Source organism: Pseudorca crassidens, chromosome 4, assembly GCF_039906515.1.
Source record: "Pseudorca crassidens isolate mPseCra1 chromosome 4, mPseCra1.hap1, whole genome shotgun sequence".
In the NCBI taxonomy this organism is placed as follows: domain Eukaryota; kingdom Metazoa; phylum Chordata; class Mammalia; order Artiodactyla; family Delphinidae; genus Pseudorca; species Pseudorca crassidens.
The window spans coordinates 112754344-112781646 of NC_090299.1; the positions used below are offsets into that span (position 1 = coordinate 112754344).

Here is a 27303-nt window from a genome sequence, read left to right on the forward strand (position 1 = left end):
GCTCCTGGTTTTTAGTACTGTTCTTTTTTTTCAAATCTGATTTAGGTAATCTCTAGTTAGGACTGCAATAGTCAGCCCTCAATCAGCAGATTCCACATCCATGGATTTAACTAACTGTGGATCAAAAATATTCAGAAAAAAAACCAGAAAGTTCCAAAAAGCAAACCTTGAATTTTCATACTCTGGTCACTATTTACATAGCATTTAGATTGTATTTACAACTATTTACATAGTATTTACATTGTATTAGGTATTATAAGGAATTGAAATGATTTAAAATATACAGGAGGATGTGCATACGTTATATGCAAATACTGCATTACTACATTTTATATAAAGAGCTTGAGCATCCCTAGATTTTGGTATCTCCAGGATGTGGATGAGGGATGACTGTACATCATCAGCCTTTGGTGAAAAAAAAAAAGCATGGTTGGTTTGCTAACCACAGAAGAAACGGTTTCAAGAGAACATCACTTTTTATAAATGCAGATTTCTGGAAGTAATTTTTAAAGAAGTTGATAAACAACTTTTTACTTCCAATTAGATTTTATAACTGTTCAAGTACAAGAGTAAGTTGTTTTTACAGAGTAAAATAGTATACAGATATACCTCATTTTATTTTATTGAATTTTATTTTATCTTTTTATACAGCAGGTTCTTATTAGTTATCTATTTTATACATATTGGGGTATACATGTAAATCCCAATCTCCCAATTCATCACACCACTGCCCCAAGCCACTTTTCCCCTTGGTGTCCATACATTTGTTATCTACATCTATGTCTCTATTTCTGCCCATACAGATGAACCAAACCAGTTCATCTGTATCATTTTTCTAGATTCCACATATATGTGTTAATATACGATATTTGTTTTTCTCTTTCTGACATACTTCACTCTGTATGGTAGTCTCTAGGTCGATCCACATCTCTACAAATGCCCCAATTTCGTTCCTATTTATATTACATTGTATATATGTACCACATCTTCTTTACCCATTCATCTCTTGATGGGCCTTTATGTTGCTTCCATGACCTGGCTATTGTAAATAGTGCAATTAATGTTGGGGTGCATGTGTCTTTTTGAATTATGATTCTGTCTGGGTATATGCCCAGTAGCGGGATTGCTGGATCATATGGTAGTTCTATTCTTAGTTTTTTAAGGAACCTCCATACTATTTGCCATAGAGGTTGTACCAATTTACATTCCCACCAATAGTGCAGGAGTGTTCCCTTTTCTCCACACCCTCTCCAGCATTTGTTGTTTGTAGATTTTCTGATGATGCCCATTCTAACTGGTGCGAGGTGATACCTCATTGTAGTTTTGATTTGCATTTCTCTAATAATTAGTGATGTTGAGCATCTTTTCATGTGCCTCTTGGCCATCTGTATGTCTTCTTTGGAGAAATGTCTATTTAGGTCTTCTGCCCATTTTTTGATTGGGTTGTTTTTTTTTTTGTTTTCTAATATTGAGCTGCATGTGCTATTTATATATTTTGGAGATTAATCCTTTGTCCATTGATTTGTTTGCAAATATTTACTCCCATTCTGAGGCTTGTCTTTTCATCTTGTTTATAGTCTCCTTTGCTGTGCAAAAGTTTTAAATTTCATTATGTCCCACTTGTTTATTTTGTTTTTATTTCCATTACTCTAGGAGGTAGGTCAAAAAAATCTTGCTGTGATTTATGTCACAGAGTGTTCTGCTTATGTTTTCCTCTAAGAGATTTATAGTTTCTGGTCTTACATTTAGGTCTTTAATCCATTTTGACTTACTTTTTGTGTATGGTGTTAAGGAGTGTTCTAATTTCATTCTTTTACATGTAGCTGTCCAGTTTTCCTAGCACTACTTATTGAAGAGACTGTCTTTTCTCCATTGTATATCCTTGCTTCCTTTGTGATAGATCAGTTGACCATAGGTGCGTGGGTTCACCTCTGTGCTTTCTATCTTGTTCCATTGATCTATATTTCTGTTTTTGTGCCACTACCATATTGTCTTGATTACTGTAGCTTTGTCGTGTAGCCTGAAGTCAGGGAGTCTGATTCCTCCACCTTCGTTTTTTTCCCTCAAGATTGCTTTGGCTAATCGGGGTCTTTTGTGTCTGCATACATGTGTACGGCCCCGGGCGTCCCCGGGAGTCCCGACCAGCAGGACACATCCTTGTGAGTCTGAGGAGGAACCTGTGGGGGTTGAAAAAAGGGGGAAGGGCAGGAGACGCGAAAGAATGGAGGCAAGACAGAATCCTGATCAAGCCTCAAACTTTTATTGCTGCGGTAGCTGTATTTATACACTGCAGAGAAAGGGGGGCGGGATTCAGAATGAGGGAAGTACTTGGCTAATCATCATTGGTGCTGCGTGCGCGGGCTTTCATTTTAGGCGCGAACTTCTATCTCATAAATCAGGAAGAGAAGCAGGGTGTCGGCCATCTTCTAATGGCGAAAACTTCTTGGCTCCCAACATTTCCTCCCTTTTTATTTCTTTTAAGGAGGTGGGCATTAACCGAGTGAGGGAGTAGTGACCTGAATCCTCCCGTGGACAAGGTATGTGTGTCCACACTCATCGGCTCTTGGTATCTTTTGGGGAGGAGAGGCAGAGCCAAAGATAATCTTATCTACTAAAAGCCAAAAACAATGTTTAGATACCAACCTCTATCATAATTCAGGTATACTCACAGGGAATAACAGAGATTACCTTGTATATACATATATACACGTTTTCCCTTGTGCATGCTTTGCTGCCACACTCAACTCGGTACCCATACCCTCCATCAAAGAGGGGGGTAGGCATGTCTCTGTTTCATGCCGCTCCAGTGGAGGGGCAGCCAGAATCATCCTTTGGTTCTGCTTCTGTAATGGCGAGGCGATGGTAATGTATCAGGTTAAATTTTGAGGCAAGTGGGGAGTGCTTTCAGCCTGTCCAACAACCAGCAAAGATGACAGGATCAGGGTCACAACGGATAACTCATGTCGTCTCTGCCGCTCTTTCAATATTAGGAGGGTCTCCATCTTTTTCTGAAAAAGAAAAAGAAATACAATCTCAGGGAAAAGGGCCCTGGATAAAATTTATTACTTTATAGAACTTATAGGTTTAATAAGGCGCTCAGGCAACCAGCGTGCTCCACCTTCTTTGGTATTATATACACATGCGGATCCCCTCCCCCAGATGAGGAGTGGATCGGGTCCATGCCATTTAAAGGTCAAAGGGTCTTTCCACATAACTTGTGCATATTGATTTTTAGTTTCTTGATGCCAAAGGCGATCGGCGGCAGATCTACCATTATTATCTAATTGTAAAAAATTAATTACAAACAGGGCATGACTAAGAATATTTTTTGGGGAATTTTTTGTAACAGTTAAATCATTATTTTTAAGCTTGGAAATGGTATTTTTAAGGGTTTGATGGGCTCTTTCTACTATGCCTTGACCCTGGGGGTTATATGGAATTCCCGTAAGATGTTTTATTTGAAGCCGGGTGCAAAAATCTTGGAAAGCCTGGGAGGTATACCCAGGCCCATTATCTGTTTTAATTATTTGAGGCTTGCCTAAAACTGTAAAACATTGGAGCACATGTGAAATAATGTTTTTTGTGGCTTCTCCTCCCTGAAGGGAGGCATATATAAAGCCGCTAAAGGACACATGAATAAATTTTAATTTTCCAAATTCAGCAAGATGGGTAACATCCATCTGCCAGATTTCATTAGGTAATAGACCTCTTGGGTTTACCCCAAGATGTGGAAGAGGTAAAAATGTAACGCACCCTGGACAATTTTTTACAATTTGTCTTGATTGTTCTCGAGTAAGCTTAAACATTAAGCGAAGAGTATGTGCATTAACATGATGTAGCTGATGAAATTGAGTAGCTTGAGAAACAGAATCAGAGGTTACGGTGCACATCAGGCGGGCATTTTTATCAGCTAAATCATTGCCCTGAGAGAGGGGTCCAGGAAGATCTGTATGAGCCCTAAGATGATCAATAAAAAAAGGCGCTTGTCTTCGAAGTATAAGACTTTGAAGTTGTTGAAAAAGGGGAACAGCATTGGAAGAGGGTTTAATATATGAAACAGTTTCTAAAAGGGGGACGGACAAAGCTATATATGAGCTGTCCGTATATAAATTAAAGGGGATATTCTGTAACATCTCAAAAACCTGAAGAATGGCAAAAAGCTCAACAAGTTGTGCTGATAAAAAGGGGGACTGTACCCTATAGGGCTGATTATTTATAACAAATACAGCAACACCGGATGATGATCCATCAGTGAATACTAGGGCAGCATCTCCCAGAGGAACAGCAGAAGTGATTTTGGGAAATATAAACAGATGTTTTCTAGCAAACTGAAGGAGCTTATCAGGTGGATAATGATTATCAATATTACCCTGAAAGGAGGATAAGGAAACAAGCCATTTATCATCAGTTTGTAATAACCAACTAAGCTCTTCTTTGGTATAGGGGAGAATCAAATGATCAGGATCTCTGCCAAAAAATTGACGGCTTTTTTCTCGGCCCAAAGTAAGAACCTGTGCTACTAAGGAAGGGTAGGTCTTAAGCACTTTATTAGGAGATACGGACAAATGTATCCACAAGAGGGGATGATCTTGCCATAGGACTCCAGTGGGTGTATGTGCAGTGGCACAAATAATCAAACTAAAGGGACGACCATAATCTAAAAAGGTAATCTGTTGACATCTAATGGCCTTTTCTACTAATTGAAGAGAATTTTTAGCCTCCTTAGTCAGCCTACGGGGTGACAAGGGATCTGATGGCCCTTGTAAAATCTCGAATAAGGGTTTTAACTCTCCCGTAGTAAGTTTAAGATACGGTCGTAGCCAATTAATATCTCCCAAAAATTTTTGAAAATCATTGAGGGTTTGCAAATGTGGTACTTGTATGTGTATCTTTTGAGTGGTAATTATTTTTTTGTTTAATTCGAAACCAAGATAATAGTATGGATCTTTTAATTGTACCTTATTTGAAGCAATTTGAAGGCCAGAGGAAGCAAGATTATCTTTTAAATCTTGATAACACTTAAGGAGTTCATCAGTTGATTTCCCAGCCAAAAGAATATCATCCATATAATGAATGATATAGATACCAGGCCAACGAGCCCTAAGAGGGTCTACAGCTTGTGCAACAAATTTTTGACATAAGGTGGGGCTATTGGCCATACCCTGCGGGAGGACCTTCCATTGAAAACGTGGCATTGGGCCTTTAAAATTAATTACTGGGAGACTAAATGCAAAACGCTCTCTATCCTGAGGATGGAGAGGGATAGTAAAAAAGCAATCTTTAAGATCAATAATGATTTTAAAATAGCCAGCTGGAATGGCAATAGGAGAAGGCAAGCCAGGCTGTAAAGCTCCCATAGTAAACATTGTTTTATTAATTTCCCTAAGATCTTGGAGAAGTCGCCATGAGCCAGATCTCTTTTTTATCACAAATATAGGGGTATTCCATGGCGAAGTAGTGGCTTCTAAATGTCCAGCGGCCAATTGTTCCTGCACTAACTTTGTGGCAGCTGTAAGTTTTTCTTCTGTTAGAGGCCATTGGTCCACCCAAACGGGATCATTAGTTTTCCATCGTATTTTGTCCGCATGGGGCACAGGAAGGTCAATGGCCGCTAAGAAAAAGGCGAACTGCCTAGGCCCTGGCGATTTATGTTAGATGCCAGGGAAATAGGTCGTGTAATACCCTGATTATTTTTTCCTAAGCCTAAGCCTGGTAGAAACCCTTGGTTTAGCGTTTGTTGGGTCACCACCTCATTGGGGCTGGCCATGATTAACTTTAATTGTGACAGGATGTCACGTCCCCAAAGATTCAACGGGATATGTGGCAAAATATAAGGTTGTACCTGTCCAGTATTACCTTCAGTATCTATCCATGTAAGAACTTTAGAGCTCCGTTTAGGATTGGTAGAATGTCCTATGCCTTGTAAATGAGTTATAGACACTGTACAAGGCCAAGAGGAGGGCCAATATTTTTCCGAAATAACTGTTGCATCGGCTCCTGTATCGACTAAACCCTCAAATTTCTTTCCATCTAACCACAGGGTTAGGAGTGGCCTTTCAGGAGTAATTTGTTGGACCCAATAAACATCTGAGGAGCCAAAAGCAGCATCTGCTCTAGGACAATTAGTATGGCTCTTATTTAAAGAATTTAGGGGCAACAATACTAACTGTGCTATCCTTTGACCTTTAGGGATTGATATAGGGCCTTGTAAAGCAGATGCCAAAAGGGTAATTTGACCTGAATAATCATTATCAATAACACCAGGTATAATTTGGAGGCCAGCCAAAGCGGAACTACCTCTTCCTAAAATTAAACCAAAAGTATTTGGGGGCAGGGGGCCATAAACTTCTGTGGGAATTGGTTGTACTCCTTGTTCTGGGACTAATATTGAGTCGGTGGAGGCACAGAGGTCCAATCCTGCGCTTCCGGGTGTGGCTCGACAGAGGGAGCCAACATCCGGGTGCAGGGAACTTGTCCAGATTTTTGAGGAACAAACCAAATTGCCCCTTGGTTTGGTTCCAAGGAAGGGGCCAGGGGCTGGCCCCGTGAAAAGTTTCCCTGTTTTTTGGGGAGCAATTGGCCATTTATATCCGTTTTTGAAAAACATTCTGAAGACCAATGTTTGCCTCTTTTACAACGAGGGCAAACGGTGGTGGGAGGAGCCCGGGATTGATATCGGGGTTGTTGTGGGCTAGCCTTTAATGACTGTCCTTGTCTATGTAATGAACAATCCCGGGCAAAATGTCCAGGTTGTTTGCAATTATAGCAAGTTTTTTGTTGTTTATCTAGGACGGATGTATCTTTAATAAAATCTTTTAGAGCAGCTCCAATCGCAAGACCAACAGAATGGGAGGGACCAATTCCGGAGCACAACTTAATGTAATCAGCCAGGCTACCACCACGATGAGCCCGAAGGGCAGCTTGGCAGGCCGGATTGGCATTTTCATAAGCTAAATGTTTAACAAAGGCATTATCAGTTTCACTATCACCCACTACACGCTCGGCGGCGTCCGTGAGGCGGCTAATAAACTCACAATAAGGCTCTTCTGGTCCCTGGCGAATTTTTGCCAAGGAAGTTGTGGGCGAACCCTTAGGCGGAAGACGGCGCCAGGCCTTAAGGCCAGCATTTTGTATTTGAGCCAACAAACCAGGGGGAAAAGCAGCCTGAGACTCATTGGATTCATAGGGGGGACGGCCAAGTAATTTATCTTGGGTCCATGATCGGGAAGTTCTGTTTTCAGCATTTCTTTGGGCAGTTTCTCTACAATTTTCTGCAAATTCAGTGCGCCATAAAACAAAATCTCCCCCAGAAAGGGTGGCCCGAGCCAGGGTAAGCCAATCATTTGGGGTCAGCCAGCGATCGCTTAATCCCTCCAAGATTGCCAATGTATAAGGGGCTGTGGGCCCATAATTATTGACAGCAGATTTTAAATCTTTTATATGTTTTAAATTGAGGCGGTGATATTTATGTTCAAAAGGGCCGCCCCCAGAAGAATTATGAATATCTGGTCCCTCATCAGGTTCAGGAGATTCTTCTCCCTCTTCCTCTTCCCCTTCCTCACTATCTTCAGCTTGAATTTCACCTTGAGTGGGTAAATTTTGACTGCGAGTAACAGGGAAGGCTAACTTAATGGATCCTGGTTTTTGTCGAAGCGGGGGTTTATTGGGACCGTTCGAGACATTAAAAGAAGTAAGCTCCACCTCAAGGGCCTTAAGCTCCTTTAGGAGATCCAAGCGTTCCCGTTTTTGTTGTAAAACATCTCTCAAAGAGGAAATTTCCTGGGTTAAGGCCATCTTAGCCTGTCGAAGGGAATCAATCAGGGGGGCAATGGGAGCAGGGGCGCTAAAGGCAGGCATCTGATGAGGAGTATTATAAGATGGTGGAGGCTTCAAAAGGGGGAATCCCCAGGAATCATCATTGCGATGATAACGAGCAGCCTGCTCATCGAGAGTTTCCTGATCTTGGGGGGAAAGCTGGTCATCATTGGGATCACCCTTAATAGCAGTAAGGGAAGGATAAATCTTTGGGATAACTTTATCATCTGTGGGATAATGATGACCGGTTTCTGGAATTTTTGGGAACTCTTCATTTGAACCCATATCAATGGTAACGGATGGACAAGCTGAATGGAGACGAGAGGCTGCTTTAAGAATTGTTTCCCCGGTCTCTACAACCTTTTGGACATCGGGGTCAAAAAAATGACCCATGAGAATCTCCCTAATTAAATTCCAATACGAAAATGCAGTCACAGGCACTTTAGAAGGCCCAAAGGTTTGATAATAATCATTTAAACAATTTCCTACACGATTCCAGCATTTTTTATCTATTGTCCCTTCCTGTGGGAACCATGGGCAAACATCAGACAAGAACATAAAAAATTCACGCAAATCTTTTTTTCTAGCCTTAATCTTCCGCATCTTGAGGGAATCCTCGATCCCCTGAAGAAAGAGTTCATGGGAACTCAATTCCTGTCCCATATTTATAGCTCCGCTTACCTTATCCTCAGGTCACGACTGCCGAAGGTCGGCCAGTCCTCCGGGGACCTAATCAAGCTGCACTTTCGAGTAAGTCTCGCGGCGGCTCAGTGGGTGCCTGGCCAGGCGTTCGTAAGCGTGCTACCTCCGTCAGGATCCGTTCCTCAGGCCCCACGTTGGGCGCCAATTGTGTACGGCCCCGGGCGTCCCCGGGAGTCCCGACCAGCAGGACAAATCCTTGTGAGTCTGAGGAGGAACCTGTGGGGGTTGAAAAAAGGGGGAAGGGCAGGAGACGCGAAAGAATGGAGGCAAGACAGAATCCTGATCAAGCCTCAAACTTTTATTGCTGCGGTAGCTGTATTTATACACTGCAGAGAAAGGGGGGCGGGATTCAGAATGAGGGAAGTACTTGGCTAATCATCATTGGTGCTGCGTGCGCGGGCTTTCATTTTAGGCGCGAACTTCTATCTCATAAATCAGGAAGAGAAGCAGGGTGTCGGCCATCTTCTAATGGCGAAAACTTCTTGGCTCCCAACACATACAAATTTTAAGATTTTTTGTTCTAGTTCTGTAAAAATGCCATTGGTAATTTGATAGGGATTACATTGAATCTGTAGATTGCTTTGAATAGTATAGTTATTTTCAAAATATTGATTCTTCCAATCCAAGGACATGGTATATCTCTCCATCTGTTTGTGCTATCTTTGATTGCTTTCATCAGTGTCTTATAGTTTTCTGAGTACAGGTCTTTTACCTCCTTAGATAGGTTTATTCCTAGGTATTTTATTCTTTTTGTTGCAGTGGTGAATGGGATTGTTTCCTTAATTTCTCTTTCTGATCTTTCATTGTTAGTGTATATGAATAGAAGAGTTTTCTGTGCATTAATTTTGTATCCTACAACTTTACCTAATTAATTGATTAGCTCTAGTAGTTTTCCGGTGGCATCCTTAGGATTCTCTATATATAGTATCATGTCATCTGCAAACAGTGACAGTTTTAATTCTTTTTTTCCATTTTGTATTCCTTTTATTTCTTTTTCTTCTCTGATAGCCATGGCTAGGACTTCCAAAATTATGTTGAGTAATCGTGGTGACAGTGGACATTCTTGTCTTGTTCCTGATCATAGAGGAAATGCCTTCAGTTTTTCACCATTGAGAATGATGTTTGCTGTGGGTTTGTTGTATATAGCTTTTATTATGTTGAGGTAGGTTCCCTCTATGCCCACTTTCTGGAGAGTTTTTATCATAAATGGATATTCAATTTTGTCTAAAACTTTTTCTGCATCTATTGAGATGATCATATGGTTTTTCTTCTTCAATTTGTTAATATGGTGTATCACATTGATTGATTTGCATATATTGAAGAATCCTTGCATCCCTGGGATAAATCCCACTTGATCATGGTGTGTGATCCTTTTAATGTGTTGTTGGAATCTGTTTGCTAGTATTTTGTTCAGGATTTTTCCATCTACTTTCCTCAGTGATACTGGTCTGTAAGTTTCTTTTTTTGTAATATCTTTGTCTGGTTTTGGTAACAAGGTGATGGTGGTCTCATAGAATGAGTTCGGGAGTGTTCCTTCCTCTGCAATTTTTTGCAAGAGTTTGAGAAGGATGGGTGTTAGCTCTTCTCTAAATGTTTGATAGAATTCACCTGTGAAGCCATCTGGTCCTGCACATTTGTTTGTAGGAATATTTTTAATCACAGTTTCAAATTCATTACTTGTGATTGGTCTGTTCATATATTCTGTTTCTTCCTGGTTCAGTCTTGGAAGGTTATGCCTTTCTGAGAATTTGTCAATTTCTTCCAAGTTGTCCATTTTATTGACATAGAGTTGCAAGTAGCAGTCTCTTAGGATGCTTTGTATTTCTGCAGTGTCCGTTGTAACTTCTCCTTTTTCATTTCAAATTTTATTGATTTGAGTCCTCTCCCTCTTTTTCTTGATGAGTCTGGCTAATGGTTTATCAGTTTTGTTTATCTTCTCAAAGAACCAGCTTTGAGATAGCCTCATCCACCAGAGGGCAGAGAGCAGAAGCAAGCAGAACTACAATCCTGCAGCCTGTGGAACAAAAACCACATTCACAGAAAGACAGACAAGATGAAAAGGCAGAAGGCTATGTACCAGATGAAGGAACAAGATAAAACCCCAGAAAAATCAATTAAGTGAAGTGGAGATATGCAACCTTCCAGAAAAAGAATTCAGAACAATGATAGTGAAGATGATCAAGGACTTCGGAAAAAGAATGGAGACAAAGATCAATAAGTTGCAAGAAATGTTTAACAAAGACTGAGGAGAAGTAAAGAACAAACAAACGGAGATGAACAATACAATAACTGAAATGAAAACTACACTAGAAGGACTCAATAGAAGAATAACTGAGGCAGAAGAACAGATAAGTGACTAGGAAGACAGAATGTTGGAATTCACTGCTGCAGAACAGACTAAAGAAAAAAGAATGAAAAGAAATGAAGACAGCCTAAGAGACCTCTAGGACAACATTAAACACACCAACAATCGTATTATAGGGGTCCCAGAAGGAGAAGAGAGAGAGAAAGGACCCAAGAAAATATTTGAAGAGATTATAATTGAAAAATCCCCTAACATGGGAAAGGAAATAACCACCCAAGTCCAGGAAGTGCAACGAGTCCAATAAAGGAGAAACCCAAGGAGAAACACACGGAGACACATAGGAATCAAATTGGCAAAAATTAAAGACAAAGAAAAATTATTGAAAGCAGCAAGGGAAAAACAACAAATAACATACAAGGGAACTCCCATAAGGTTAACAGCTGATTTCTCAGCAGAAACTCTACAAGCCAGAAGGGAGTGGCATGATATACTTAAAGTGATGAAAGGGAAAAACCTACAACCAAGATTACTCTACCCAGCAAGGGTCTCATTCAGATTCAATGGAGAAGTCAAAAGCTTTACAGACAAGCAAAAGCTAAGAGAATTCAGCCCCACCAAACCAGCTCTACAACAAATGCTAAAGGAACTTCTCTAAATGGGAAACACAAGAGAAGAAAAGGACCTACAAAAACAAACCCAAAACAATTAAGAAAATGGTAATAGGAACATATATATCAATTATTACCTTAAATGTGAATGGATTAAATGCTCCAACCAAAAGACACAGGTTTGCTAAATGGATTCAAAAACAAGACCCATATATATGCTGTCCACAAGAGACCCACTCAGACCTAAGGACACATACAAACTGAAAATGAGGGGGTGGAAAGAGATATTCCATACAAATGGAAATCAAAAGAAAGCTGGAGTAGTAATACAATATCAGATAAAATAGACTTTAAAATAAAGAATATTACAACAGACAAGGAAGGACACTACATAATGATCAAGGGATCAATCCAAGAAGAAGATATAACAATTATAAATATATATGCACCCAACGTAGGAGCACCTCAATGCATAAGGCCACTGCTAACAGTTATAAAAGAGGAAATCAACTGTAACACAATAATAGTGGGGAACTTTAATAACACCTCACTTACAGCAATGGACAGATCATCCAAAATGAAAATAAATAAGGAAAGAGAAGCTCTAAATGACACAATAGGCCAGATAGATTTAATTGATATTTATGGGACATTCCATCCAAAAACAGCAGACTACATTTTCTTCTCAAGTGTGCACAAAACATTCTCCAGGATAGATCACATCTTGGGTCACAAATCAAGCCTCAGTAAATTTAAGAAAATTGAAATCATATTAAGCATCTTTTCTGACCACAACGCTATGAGATTAGAAATGAATTACAGAGGAAAAAATGTAAAAACTACAAACACGTGGAGGCTAAACAATACGTTACTAAATAACCAAGAGATCATTGAAGAAATCAAAGAGGAAATCAAAAAATACCTAGAGACAAATGACAATGAAAACAAGACGATCCAAAACCTATGGGATGCAACAAAAGCAGTTCTACGAGGGAAGTTCATAGCTATACAAGCCTACCTCAAGAAACAAGAAAAATCTCAAATAAAAAATCTAACCTTACACCTAAAAGAAATAGAGTTAGAAGAATGAACAAAACCCAAAGTTAGCAGAAGGAAAGAAATCATAAAGATCAGAGCAGAAATAAATGAAATAGAAACAATGAAAACAATAGCCAAGATAAATAAAACTAAAACCTGGTTCTTTGAGAATATAAAGAAAATTGATAAACCATTAGCCATACTCATCAAGAAAAAGAGGGAGAGGACTCAAATCAATAAAATTTGAAATGAAAAAGGAGAAGTTACAACACACACTGCAGAAATACAAAGCATCCTAAGAGACTACTACAAGCAACTCTATGCCAATACAATGGACAACCTGGAAGAAATGGACAAATTCTTAGAAAGGCATAACCTTCCAAGACTGAACCAAGAAGAAGTAGAAAATATGAACAGACCAATCACAAGTAATGAATTTGAAACTGTGATTAAAAATATTCCTACAAACAAATGTGCAGGACCAGATGGCTTCACAGGTGAATTCTATGAAACATTTAGAGAAGAGCTAACACCCATCCTTCTCAAACTCTTGCAAAAAATTGCAGAGGAAGGAACACTCCCAAACTCATTCTATGAGACCACCATCACCCTGATACCAAAACCAAAGATATTACAAAAAAAGAAACTTACAGACCAATATCACTGAGGAAAGTAGATGGAAAAATCCTGAACAAAATACTAGCAAACAGATTCCAACTACACATTAAAAGGATCATACACCATGATCAAGTGGGATTTATCCCCGGTATGCAAGGATTCTTCAATATACGCAAATCAATTAATGTGGTACACCATATTAACAAAGTGAAGAATAAAAACCGTATGATCATCTCAATAGATGCAGAAAAAACTTTTGACAAAATTCAACACCAATTTATGATAAAAACTCTCCAGAAAGTGGGCATAGAGGGAACCTACCTCAACATAATAAAGGTCATATATGACAAAGCCACAGCAAACATTATTCTCAATGGTGAAAAACTGAAAGCATTTCCTCTAAGATCAGGAACAAGACAAGGATGTCCACTCGCACTGCTATTGTTCAATATAGATTTGGAATTCCTATGCTTGTCAATCAGAGAAGAAAAAGAAACAAAAGGAATACAATTAGAAAAGAAGAAGTAAAACTGTCACTGTTTGCCGATGACATGATACTATACATAGAGAATCCTAAAGATGCCACCAGAAAACTACTAGAGGTAATTAATGAATTTGGTAAAGTTGCAGGGTATAAAATTAATGGACAGAAATCTCTTGCATTCCTATACACTAATGATGAAAAATCTGAAAGAGAAATTAAGGAAACACTCTCATTTACCATTGGAACAAAAAGAATAAAATACCTAGGAATAAACCTACCTAGGGAGACAAAAGACCTGTATACAGAGAACTATCAGACACTGTTGAAAGAAATTAAAGATCATACCAACAGATGGAGAGATATACATGTTTTTGGATTGGAAAAATCAATATTGTGAAAATGACTGTACTACCCAAAGCAATCTGCAGATTCAATGCAATCCCTATCAAATTACCAATGGTATTTTTTATGGAACTAGAACAAAAAATCTTAAAATTTGTATGGAGACACAAAAGACCCCAAATAACAAAAGCAGTCTTGAGGGAAAAAATCGGAGATGGAGGAATCAGACTCCCTGACTTCAGACTATACTACAAAGCTACAGTAATCAAGACAATATGTTGCTGGCACAAAAACAGAAACATAGATCAGTGGAACAAGATAGAAAGCCCAGAGGTTAACCCACACACCTATGGTCAACTAATCTATGACAAAGGAGGCAAGGATATACAATGGAGAAAAGACAGTCTCTTCAATAAGCGGTGCTGGTAAAACTGGACAGCTACATGTAAAAGAATGAAATTAGAACACTCCTTAACACCATACACAAACATAAACTCAAAATGGATTAGAGACCTAAATATAAGACCAGACACTAAAACTCTTAGAGGAAAACCAAGGAAGAACACTCTTTGACATAAATCACTGCAAGTTCTTTTTTGATCCACCTCCTAGAGTAATGGAAATAAAAAGAAAAATAAACAGATGGGACCTAATGAAACTTAGAAGCTTTCGCACAGCAAAGGAAACCATAAACATGATGAAAAGACAACCCTCAGAATGGAAGAAAATATTTGCAAATGAATCAACGGACAAAGGATTAATCTCCAAAATATATAAACAGCACATGCAGCTCAATATTACAAAAAAAAAAAAAAAAACCCTATCAAAAATGGGCAGAAGACCTAAATAGACATTTCTCCAAAGAAGACATACAGATGGCCAAGAGGCACATGAAAAGATTCTCAACGTCACTAATTATTAGAGAAATGCAAATCTAAACTACAATGAGGTATCACCTCGCACCAGTTAGAATGGGTATCATCAGAAAATCTACAAACAACAAATGCTGGAGAGGGTGTGGAGAAAAGGGAACCCTCTTGCACTGTTGGTGGGAATGTAAACTGATACAGCCACTATGGAGAACAGTATGGAGGTTCCTTAAAAGAGTAAAAATAGTATTATCATATGATCCAGTAATCCCACTACTGAGCATATACCCAGAGTAAACCACAATTTAAAAAGACACATGCACCCCAAAGTTAATTGCAGCACTATTTACAATAGCCAGGTCATGGAAGCAAACTAAATGCCCATAAACAGATGAATGGATAAAGAAGATGTGGAACATATATACAATGGAATTTACTCAGCCATAAAAAGGAATGAAATTGGGTTATTTGTTGAGACGTGGATGGATCCAGAGACTGTCATACAGAGTGAAGTAAGTCAGAAAGAGAAAAACAAATATCGTATATTAACCCATATATGTGGAACCTAGAAAAATGGTACAGATGAACTCGTTTGCAGGGAAGAAATAGAGACACAGATGTAGAGAACAACCATATGGACACCAAGGTGGGAAAGCCACGGGGCGGGGGGGTTGGGAGTGGTGGTGTGATGAATTGGGTGATTGGGATTGACATGTATACACTGTTGTGTATAAAATTGATGACTAATAAGAACCTGCTGTATAAAAAAAATAGGAAAAACCTATTTATTAAAAAAATTATTAAAAAATAAGAAGAAATAAACAAACAAAAAAAACTTTAAAATTTTTTTTCTAAAAAGCACCAGCTTTTAGTTTTATTTATCTTTGCTACTGTTTTCTTTGTTTCTATTTCATTTATTTCTGCTCTGATCTTTATGATTTCTTTCCTTCTACTAACTTTTGTTTTGTTTGTTCTTCTTTCTTTAGTTCCTTTAGGTGTAAGGTTAGATTATTTATTTTAGATTTTTCTTGTTTCTTCAGGTAGGATTTTATTGCTATAAACTTCCCTCTTAGAACAACTTTTGCTGCATCCCATAGGTTTTGGGTTGTCATGTTTTCATTTTCATTTGTTTCTAGGTATCTTTTGGTTTCCTCTTTGATTTCTTCAGTGATCTCTTGGTTATTTAGTAATGTATTGTTTCGCCTCCATGTGTTTGTGTTTTTCACGTTTTTTTCCTATAATTGATTTCTAATCTCATAGTGTTGTGGTCGGAAAAGATGCTTGATATGATTTCAGTTTTCTTAAATTTACTGAGGCTTGATTTTTGACCCAAGATGTGATCTATTGTGGAGAAAGTTCCGTGTGAACTTAAGAAGTGAGTGTAACCTGCTGTTTTCAGATGGATGTTTTATAGATGTTAGCATTTCCCTTATGTATTGAGGTGCTCTCATGTTGGGTGCATATATATTTATAATTGTTATATCATCTTCTTGGGTTGATTCCTTGATCATTATGTAGTGTCCTTCCTTATTTCTTGTAACATTCTTTATATTAAAAGTATTAAAGTCTATTTTATCTGATAGGAGTATTCTATTCCAGCTTTCTTTTTTTTTTTTTTTTTTTTTCCAGTACATGGACCTCTCACTGTTGTGGCCTCTCCTGTTGTGGAGCACAGGCTCCGGACACGCAGGCTCAGCGGCCATGATGCATGGGCCCAGACGCTCCGCGGCATGTGGGATCTTCCCGGACCGGGACACGAACCCGTGTCCCCTGCATCAGCAGGCAGACTCTCAATCACTGCGCCACCAGGGAAGCCCTCCAGCTTTCTTTTGATTTCCATTTGCATGGAATATCTTTTTCCATCCCCTCACTTTCAGTCTGTATGTGTCCCTAGGTCTGAAGTAGGTCTCTTGTGGACAGCATATGTATGGGTCTTGTTTTTGTATCCATTCAGTGAGCCTGTGTCTTTTGGTTGGAGGATTTAATCCATTCACATTTAAGGTAATAATCAATATGTGTGTTCTATTACCATTTTCTTAGTTGTTTTGGGTTTGTTTTTGTAGGTCCTTTTCTTCTCTTGCTTTTCCCACTTAGAGAAGTTCCTTTAGCATTTGTTATAGAGCTGGTTTGGTGATGCTGAATTATCTCAGCTTTTGCTTGTCTGTAAAGTTTTTGATTTCTCCATCGAATCTGAATGAGATCCTTGCAGGGTAGAGTAATCTTGGTTTTAGGTTCTTCCCTTTCATCACTTTAAATATATTGTGCCACTCCCTTCTGGCTTGTAGAGTTTCTGCTGAAAAATCAGCTGTTAACCTTATGGGAGTTCCCTTGTATGTTATTTGTCATTTTTCCCTCGTTGCTTTTAATAATTTTTCTTTGTCTTTAATTTTTGTCGACCTGATTCCTATGTGTCTCAGTGTGTTTATCCTTGGGTTTATCCTACCTGGGACTCTCTGCCCTTCCTGGACTTGGGTGGCTATTTCCTTTCCCATGTTAGGGAAGTTTTCGACTGTAATCTCTTCAAATATTTTCTTGGGTCCTTTCTCTTTCCCTTCTCCTTCTGGGACCCCTATAATGTTAACATTCACACGTTTAATGTTGTCTCAGAGGTCTCTTAGACTGTCTTCATTTCTTTTCATTCTTTTTCTTTATTCTTTTCCACAGCAGTGAATTCCACCATTCTGTCTTCCTAGTCACTTATCCATTCTTCTGCCTCAGCTATTCAGCTACTGATTCCTTCTAGTGTATTTTTAATTTCAGTTATTGTATTATTCATGTCTTTTTTTTTTGTTCTTTAACTCTTCTAGGTGTTTGTTCTTTACTTCTTCCAGGTCTTTGTTAAATATTTCTTGCATCTTCTCCATCTTTGCTTCCATTCTTTTTCCAAGGTCCTGAATCATCTTCACTATAATTATTCTGAATTCTTTTTCTGGAAGATTGCCTATCTCCACTTCATTTAGTTGTTTTTCTGGGGTCTTATCTTGTTCCTTCATCTGCTACATAGCCCTCTGCCTTTTCATCTTGTCTATCTTTCTGTGAATGTGGTTTTCATTCCACAGGCTGCAGGATTGTAGTTTTTCTTGTTTCTGCGTCTGCTCTCTTGTGGATGAGGCTATCTAAGGGGCCTGTGCAAACTTGCTGATGGGAGGGACTAGTGTTGGGTAGATCTGGGTGTTGCTCTCCTGGGCAGAGCTCAGCAAAACTTTAATCCCCTTTTCTGCTGATGGGTGGGGCTGAGTTCCCTCCCTCTTTGGCCTGAGGCGACCCAGCCTTGGAGAATAGAGGCTCCTCAGTGGGGCCAATGGCAGACTCCAAGAAGGCTTATGCCATGGAGCACCTCCCAGAATCTCTACTGCCAGTGTCCCTGTCCTTGCAGTGAGCCACTGCCACCCCTTGCCTCTGCAAGAGACCCTCCAACACCAGCAGGTAGGTCTGGTTCAGTCTCCCCTGTGGTCACTGCTCCTTCCCCTGGGTCCCAATGTGCACACTACTTTGTGTGTGCCCTCCAAGAGTGGAGTCTCTGTTTCCCCCAGCCCTATCGAAGTCCTGCAATCAAATTCTGCTAGCCTTCAAAGTCTGATTCTCTTGGAATTCCTCCTCCCATTGCCAGAACCCCAGTTTGGGAAGCCTGAGGTGGGGCTCAGAACCTTCACTCCAGTGGGTGGATTTCTGTGGTGTAATTGTTCTCCAGTTTGTTAGTCACCCACCCAGTGGTTATGGGATTTGATTTTACTGTGATTGCACCCCTCCTACTGTCTCTTTGCAGCTTCTCCTTTGTCTTTTGATTTGGGGTATCTTTTTTGGTGAGTTCCTGTGTCTTCCTGTCAATGATTTTTCAGCAGTTAGTTGTGATTCTGGTGCCCTCGCAAGAGGAAGTGAGCACACGTCCTTCTACTCTGCCATCTTGAACCAATCTCCATACCTCATTTTGTTGTGCTTTGCAGCTATTGCATTTTTTACAAATATAAGTTTTATGGCAACACTGCACCCACCATGTCAATTAACACAATTTTCCCAACAGCATATGCTCACTTCGTGTCTCTGTGTCACAGTTTTGTAATTCCCCCAATATATCAAACTTTTTCATTATTTTTATATTTGTTATGGTGATCTGTGATCAGTGGTTTTTGATGTTACTGTTGCAAAAAGATTATGACTTGCCAAAGGCTTAGATGCATGACAGCATTTTTTTTTTTTTTTTTTTTTTGCAGTATGTGGGCCTCTCTCTGTTGTGGTCTCTCCTGTTGTGGAGCACAGGCTCCAGATGTGCAGGCTCAGTGGCCATGGCTCACGGGCCCAGCCGCTCCGTGGCCTGTGGGATCTTCCCGGACCGGGGCACGAACCCATGTCCCCTGCATCGGCAGGTGGACTCTCAACCACTGTGCCACCAGGGAATTCCCATGATAGCATTTTTAGGCAAAAAAACATTTTAAAAAAACCCTACTACTTTATTTATTTATCTTTTATTGAAGTATAGTTGATTTACAATGTTGTTTTAGTTTCAGGTATACAACAAAATGTTTCAAGTTGTTTTTTCTGATTATATTCCATTACAGTTTATTACAAGATATTGAATATAGTTCGCTGTGCTATACAATAAATCCTTGTTCCTCATCTATTTTATGTATAGTAGTTGTATGTGTTAGTGCCATACTCCTAATTTGCCCCTCTCCTTTCCCTCTCCCCTTTGGTAACCATAAGTTTGTTTTCTTCATCTCTGAGTCTGTTTGTTTTGTATGTCGATTCATTTTTATTCTTTTTCTAGATTCCACATATAAATGATATCATATAGTATTTGTATTCTCTGATTTATTTCACTAAGTATAATATTCTCTGAGACCATCCATGTTGCTGCAAATGGCAATATTTCATTCTCTTTTATGGCTGAGTAATATTCCATTGTATATATATGTACCACATTTTAAGCCAGTCGTCTGTTGATGCACACTTGGGTTGTTTCCCTGTCTTGGCTATTGTAAATAGTGCTGCTATGAACATTAGCAAAAAATATTTTTAAATTAAGGTATGTACATTATTTTATGCACACTTTGAAGACACACTTTTTGAAGACATGCTATTGCACAGTTAATAGAATACAGTATAGTATAAACATAACTTTTATATGCATTGGGAAATCAGAAAATTTATATAACTTGCTTTATTGTGATATTTGCTTTATTTTGATGGTCTGGAACCAAACTTGAAATATCTCTGAGCTATACCTGTATATAGGACATTATGGTAGTGGATTATTGAATTATATTTACACATAAATATGCCATTTATGTATACATATTATAAATAATCAGTGAATATTATTATGCTTCAAATAAATTGAGATTATTTCAATATTTTGGTATAATTTCATATAAAGCATTACACTATAACCAGGTCATCATGATTTACTAGACTCTTAGGAATCCTCAGTCAAAGATAAGTCTTTTAAATGAATTTATTGGCAAAGACAAAGTGAGAAAACCTAAATCTTTGGTGAGATGATATTGAAAGTTCCTACCTTTTTGGATAGAGGAGACTATGGAATGTTACAAAGCATCTTTCATTTTGACAGCTGTTGCCCCACTGGGACACCCTGACCTCAGAATTCAAATCACATGTCTGTCTGCAGATGTGTCAGGGATAAGAAATCCTCAGTGTTGGTGTTGTCCATGACCATATATCATTGGTCTGCATAGCCGAAGGAGAGATTTTTCCTAGTGGTCCAACAAACAACCTAAAATTCCAGAGAAATTGGGGAATGGAAAAGGGAAAAGTTTACCTCTCCAGAAGGCAGATTTCTAGTTCTATCACAGTTACATAGAAAAAAAATTAAAATCAAATACAAAGAACTTTTCTTAGGTGTTCTTATCATAACACTTATTTTCATAAGTGTTCTTATCATCGCCCTTATTTTGGTTGTAATTATAAAGCTAATTTACCTTTAGTGAAGACAAATAGTACACAAAAGTATAAAGAAAGTTAAAATCATCCATAATTTTATCACTCCAAGATATTACTGTTATTATTTTGATATTTCCTTCTGGTATCCCTTTAGTTGTGAAGATATATAATTAGCAATAGCAAAATTGATATCAATATAGGTACACATAAATATGTAGATCCTAATACAGGTTTTTTCAAAATTTGAATCATGCTGTCATACAAGATTATTTCAACTGCTCTAGTAAATTCTTTTTTAGAGCACAGATCTTCCTCAACTTATAATGTGGTTATATCCCCATAAACCAATTGTAAATTAAAAATATTGTAATTGAAAATGCATCAATACACCTAACCTACCAAACATTATGGCTTAGCCTAGCCTACCTTAAACTGCTCAAAACATTTAACACAGGGGTCCCCAACCCCTGAGCCACACAGCAGGAGGTGAGTGGCAGGCAAGGAAGCAAAGCTTCACCAGTATTTACAGCCACTCCGCATTGTTTGCATTACTGCCTGAGCTCCGCCTCCTGTCAGATCAGTGGCAGCATTAGATTCTCATAGGAGTGCAAACCCTACTGTGAACTTCGCCTATGAGGGATCTAGGCTGTGTGCTCCTTATGAGAATCTAATGCCTGATGTGAGCTGGAACTGAGACAGCGATGCTAGCACTGGGGAGTGGCTGCAAATACAGATTAACATTAGCAGAGAGGTTTGACTGCACAGAGACCATAATAAATCAATTGCTTGCAGACTCATATCAAAACCCTATCAGTGAGTGGCAAGTGAAAACAAGCTCAGGGCTCCCACTGATTCTGCATTATGCTGAGTTGTATAATTATTTCATTATATATTACAATGTAATAATAATAATAGAAATAAAGTGCACAATACATGTAATGCACTTGAATCATCCTGAAACCATCACCCCACCCTGGTCTGTGGAAAGATTGTCTTCCACAAAACCGGCCCCTGGTGCCAAAAAGGTTGGGGACTGCTGATTTAACAGTAGCCTACAGTTGGGCAAAATCATCTATCAGAGAGCCTATTTTATGATAAAGTGTCAAGTATCTCACATAATTTATTGAATACTATACTGAAAATGAAAAATAATGGTTGTATGGGTACAGAATGATTGTAAGCATATGGGTGGTTTATCCATATGTACTTGTGACCACATGGCTGACTGGGAGCTGTGTCTGCTGCCACTGCCAATGCCCAGCATTATGAGAGAGTATCATACTGCATATCACCAGCCCAAGAAAAGATCCAAATTCAGAATTCAAAGTACAGTTTCTGCAGAATGCATATCATTTTCACACCATTATAAAGTCAAAAAATTGTAAGTTAAAGCATTGTTAAGCTGGGGACTGTTTGTAATTATTTTATTTGTTGTAAGAAAGTTCCTCAAACATATATCTGAGAGGCATCTATCAGTCAATTCAGTGAAACCCATTAAATAATTTTGATTATCTATAACGTACACAGCGGTGTAACACATAGTCATTAGTCTCAAGAAATTTTTATTACTCCCTGCACTTATACAGGGATTCATAGAAAAATAAAGCTAAACAATTTATACTTAATCAGGAACACAGAGAAACATTTCTGAATTGCCCAAAAACACATATACTTAGTAGAAACTCTATCACTTTTTATTTGGCAATACACTTCATAGAGGTAATATTATTTCAAAATGATTCGTATGATATACTTGTGTGCTTTAGATTCTACTTTAAGCAATACATGTGCAGTGCAATTAGCTAATTATCTATGGATTTAAAGTAAAATTGAAGGTTTCCCAGTTTCAAGTGTATAGTTTTTGGAAATGTTGCCTTCATTGCTCTCTGCCAAGCATGATGCTAAGTGTTATCTGGCTTAATCCTGAAATTCAATTGGAGGAATGTTTGGTGTGAGGAACACTGAATCCAAGCAATGCATCTCAGAACATGGTTCAAAGTCAGGTGGGAACAGCTTCAACTATTTTTAGAGTCGTGGAGTGCATATTGGCAAGTCAATGAGTGAGGCCTGCTGCAGTAATGACATAAAGACACCTGCCTCTCTCCACCCCATCCCACCCCAAGGTCCTGGTCAGATTGGCAGGTAGGGTCCTTTTGCTTGGATGCTATGGGGAACAGTTTAAGAAGCTCTACATTGGATAATTCCATCTTTTTGCTTCATACCCTAGTTAAGGGAATGCTCTTTTCCCCCTCACTTTCCTTGAAGGACTTTTCCTTGGGCTTTGCCTTTCCTCACAATTGGTGTGGTAATATCTGGAGAAACCTATATTGGCAACCAGGCCAAGATAAAAGGAACAAGGAGGCTGTTCAGCATGTTTTTTACAGGCCTTAAGTCAACCTGGTCTAGGAAAGCCATCCATGGTTCAGCCTAGCACTCAAGATAATGCACTGGAATTTGGGACAAAAGCCTAATAATAAAAATCATCCACTTATACATCTTAGTGAGAAGAAGTGAATCTTGATATGCAGTAAAACCGATATTGATCCTCAGGGAAGCCGGTGAGGTGATATGTGTCATAAGAAGCAAACATGAGTATCTTAAGCCTTTGTCACAGGCGATAAAAAACATCTGCTGAATATGAGGAAGAAAGCATTGTACGGTGGGAGATGAGTGCAAAATGGTTTTCCAATGTGATAGGCTGTTGTTAGAATATCCAGCTTTATGATATTTTAAAAGTATGTGTGAGATAATGAAATTCTACATGAGTTTGTAATAAAGACATGATCAAAATTTTATAAGTTAAAACAATTTTTAAAAGACACAGTACTCCCACTCCCTATACTTTATAAATTAAAGTTCCCCATTTCTTGAAATTGGGAAAAACTGGAAATGCTTAATTACACTAAAAGAGCACTCCCTGGTTACAATGCAAACCTATGTACTACTTGCCAACCAACTTTCATCATTTCAATTATTTGATCATTTCAGTCCATCAGCTTAATGGTAACTATATTTGAATCTAGTCCATTCAGTGAAAAAAGCCAGGAATAAAGGAAAACAGCTATTAAACCAAACTTACTGGTGAGTTTGCCCATAGATAAGGACTGCTATCTAATTCCTGCTCTTCAACAGAGACTGCTGGGCTGCTTTCCATTGTTCCTTCTAATCACTAAAATAGTTTTTAACCAGAAAATATGTCTTTTTTAAAAGACTAGAATTCAAAAGACTTGGATGTACACGGCAGTAATGTTCTTAGTACTCAAAGAAAATCTCCTGACAGTGTTTTTACTCTGAATCTCTCTCACCCAGAAAGTTTCCCAAAAATACATCAAGTTCACCAGGAGAAACCTGCCAGGAAGCTTAAGGGAGCTCATGTCCCATCACCTTGTTGCTGCAGTGGGAAAACGGTTCTTTTAGTTACTGTTAGCTTTCAATGCAGTTTCCCTGTGGCAAAGGGCTCATCCTTGCAATTTTTCATCATGCTTTTTCATCTTGAGATTAACAGGCAAATGCAAAATGGTTTCAAACTTTGCTTCAGGGAGCCTGAAGTGTCTTGTTCATTGGTGTTGGAACTTCTCAGTTCTCACAAACGCTTCTACTACTTTTTCAGTGGTCCCCAATAATCACTGTTAGCGAGTGCGTAATGAACTCTGGTGTTTCAGTTGAGACACTTTACATCTGTATATGATGACGACTTGACTGCAGGTAGTGGATAAATCCTGCGGGTTACATTTATCAACGCTGAGAAAACAGCCGCAAAACGCAGTCAAGTACGCTTAATTTATTTTGCTGATAGGATGTCCCATAGAGTTTAAACTTTAAGAATATTTTTCTGAGTTCAAGTTTTGTTCTCCACCGCTTCTTTGTTTAATATTCTGAGAATATGGGTTTAGCGTGACATTCCTACCTGCTTAAGTAACAAGGTTTGGGAAAAATTAGTGGAGAAGTGATCCAAGATAGAGTTGCTCCCATGCCAGGATTTTATTTTTCCATACTTTGCTTTGGTGATGCACCTGCCCCTACACATTAGAGTCAGGAGAGGGAAAGCATTTCTTTAAGAGCTGATTCTCATTACATCTCCAGATTAAAATGACCTTTGGAAGTAAGTGTGCAAGCCAAATTGCCTTGTTGGTATAGGTGTACTATACCTTGTGTAAAATCGCTAAGGTTGTTCAAATTGTCAATTGACATATTTGCTGAAGCAGTTTGCAAGTTTATTGAAGTTATCTTTAGGTGTTAATGCTCACCTCTTTCATCACCACTTTACTCTTGTGCATGATCTATACCAAAAATATAACTCTGGATCTAATGCAAATGTTTGAAAATGCATTTTAAACTTACACACATTAACGTACATGTGTGCGCACAAACACACATCTGAACTCACATTCTGCCCTAGTCCCACCTGATTTAAGCCCTCAGCTAATGAGAGTCATGCCCTGATGCTGATTATGACCCAAACTTGTGGAAAGTCTCATAGCATTGTAAAGGCTTTTTACTCTACCAAATATATACGCAACTTCATTAATTCTCACAATTCTCCCCAATTTTCCAAATGCAAAACCTGTAAACACATACTTAAAATATACGTCTAGAGTGGCTGTGAATTTAAATCCAAATCTATTTTACCAATTGACTTTATATTTTTTACTACTTGAATACTAACAATTAACTATATTTTGTTCAATAGTCACCAAACTTTAGCAAGTGCTTGGGCTAGTTCATGGTTGCAGTAAAAAAGGGTTCAGTATTTTCTAGAATTTATCTGCATATTTGTTACAAGATTTAGTTTCCTTCCAGCTATGGCACCAGATTAAAATTTGTAATTTAATTGTGACAATCTTAATGATAAATTCATAATTAGCTGTTCTAAACAGATATGAAAAATGAATCTATTATGTAATGGTCTGATGATTCCAAAGGAATACATACCAGTAATATGTATTTTAGAGTCCCAGGAAACATTTAAATTTGATGTACAATGTATGCCTTGCTGCTGTAAATTTTTCATTCTGAGAAAGTTTTTTTTATTATGCCTTGCCTTTCTTAAACTTCAAGTGGAAAGAGAAATTACCGTAATTTTTAAATTCTTATTCATTTTTACAAGTTATTTCGTTTCAAAATTCCAAAACGATAAATAAAATCTCTGTGCTTTTAAAAGGAAAAAATGGCCTATGTAAAATTTAGAAAACAGCGTGCTTTAAACTCTCTATTCAATTTCTGAAGCAGGCTTGCAACGAAAACAGGTTTTTTAAATGGTTCAATTTAGTCAAATAATTGAATTTTTGAAAACCATAAATGGAATTCAAACAACCTGCTATTAATTATGTTTTTAATAACAATTGCTTGAATTAATTCATACTTTAAAAAGTCCACAAATTGATATTTACATCTAAATTCAATATGCAAGGAAAAGGTTCAGAATAACTAAATGTATGTTTGATCATAAAAAGTCCTCTCAGCCCAGCAGATTAGCACAACAAAGTTTACATCTGAACTTTATCTCCAAATAGACAGTTTATTTTACATAAGTTATTGACTTCATTAAAATGGTCAGTGTTATCATTTTCTACTCTAAAAGTAAAATAGTCTGGGAAATAGAAAGTCAAAGTTCTCTGCAAGATTTGTACCACCTTCTCTAGTTCTCAAGATAGATTACTAGAAGTGCTTCCAAATTAAAAAAAAAAAAAAGCAATTTGGATAATGTAATAAATGTTCAGTAACACTTTTTCTTACAAACTTTTCCTAATCTTTGGCTTTCAGTTTTTTGACTCATCCCAAACTTAACATTTTATTCTTAAAATAAGTATTTATATTTAAAGTATTTATACATTTACAATTGAGCACTTCAAGAGTATCTAAATAAAATGAAACATAAGTGGTTTGTTCCTTTTTTGTTTCTTTGCCTCTGGTCAGATCCATTATTTAAAGTTTTTGCTTGATTTTGTTTTTTTTAAGCCATCTTATATATAAAATATCTCCTTTTCTATTGCAATCACTCTTTTTTCTAACCTTTCTCATCTTTTTCACTCATACACTCCTCCCATTCTATTCTGCCAAACTCACTTCTGAAGACATTATTCTGACATAAATACAAATTGGTTTTACAAGAATTTTCATATCAAATATACTAGTGAATGTGTTGATTAAAGAAGAAAGAGAATCAAAACATTTTTTTGGTTTAATTTTATGACCAACACAGGTGTTGGATAGATTCAGAACCAGGTATCTATTCCAAATGGCAGATTTTTTTCTCTTTTTTTTTTACCATTTATTTGTCTGTATGCTAAAAAGAAATTTAAGTTGAGTACATTCATCATCCAAATTGATGTCAGGCTTAGGTTGTTAGGAAAAAATCTGGCTGCAATAAGATGCTGGTCAATTCCATAAATCTCATGATGACTTTCATGTCATACCAAAGCACATCATACCAACCTTTAAAACCATACCACATACCAGAGGAAGGAAATCAGAATTGCTTCTGTCAGGATCAACATAATGCCATAAGAAGTACTTCTTGAAAGGGAAAATGATTTACAAAAAAGGAAGAGGCACTTGTTTTACATTCAAGAAACCTGTGTCTATTTACTTGGACTTTTTTTATACCATGCAAAATGGTTTAGT

General features: G+C 37.9%; 1 protein-coding gene across 2 annotated transcripts in view; it reads left to right on the forward strand.

Moving 5' to 3' along the window:
- Positions 1-27303, forward strand: part of CFAP299 (cilia and flagella associated protein 299) — a 635581-nt gene that overhangs the window by 558434 nt on the left and 49844 nt on the right. Inside the window, exon 1 of one of the 2 annotated variants that reach the window (XR_010942757.1) lies at positions 18054-18207. The exons of the other annotated variant lie outside the window; for it this stretch is intronic. The gene's annotated coding sequence lies outside the window, so the exon portion shown is untranslated. Of the gene's footprint in view, positions 1-18053; positions 18208-27303 lie in introns of those variants that run through there. 2 annotated transcript variants of the gene reach the window in all.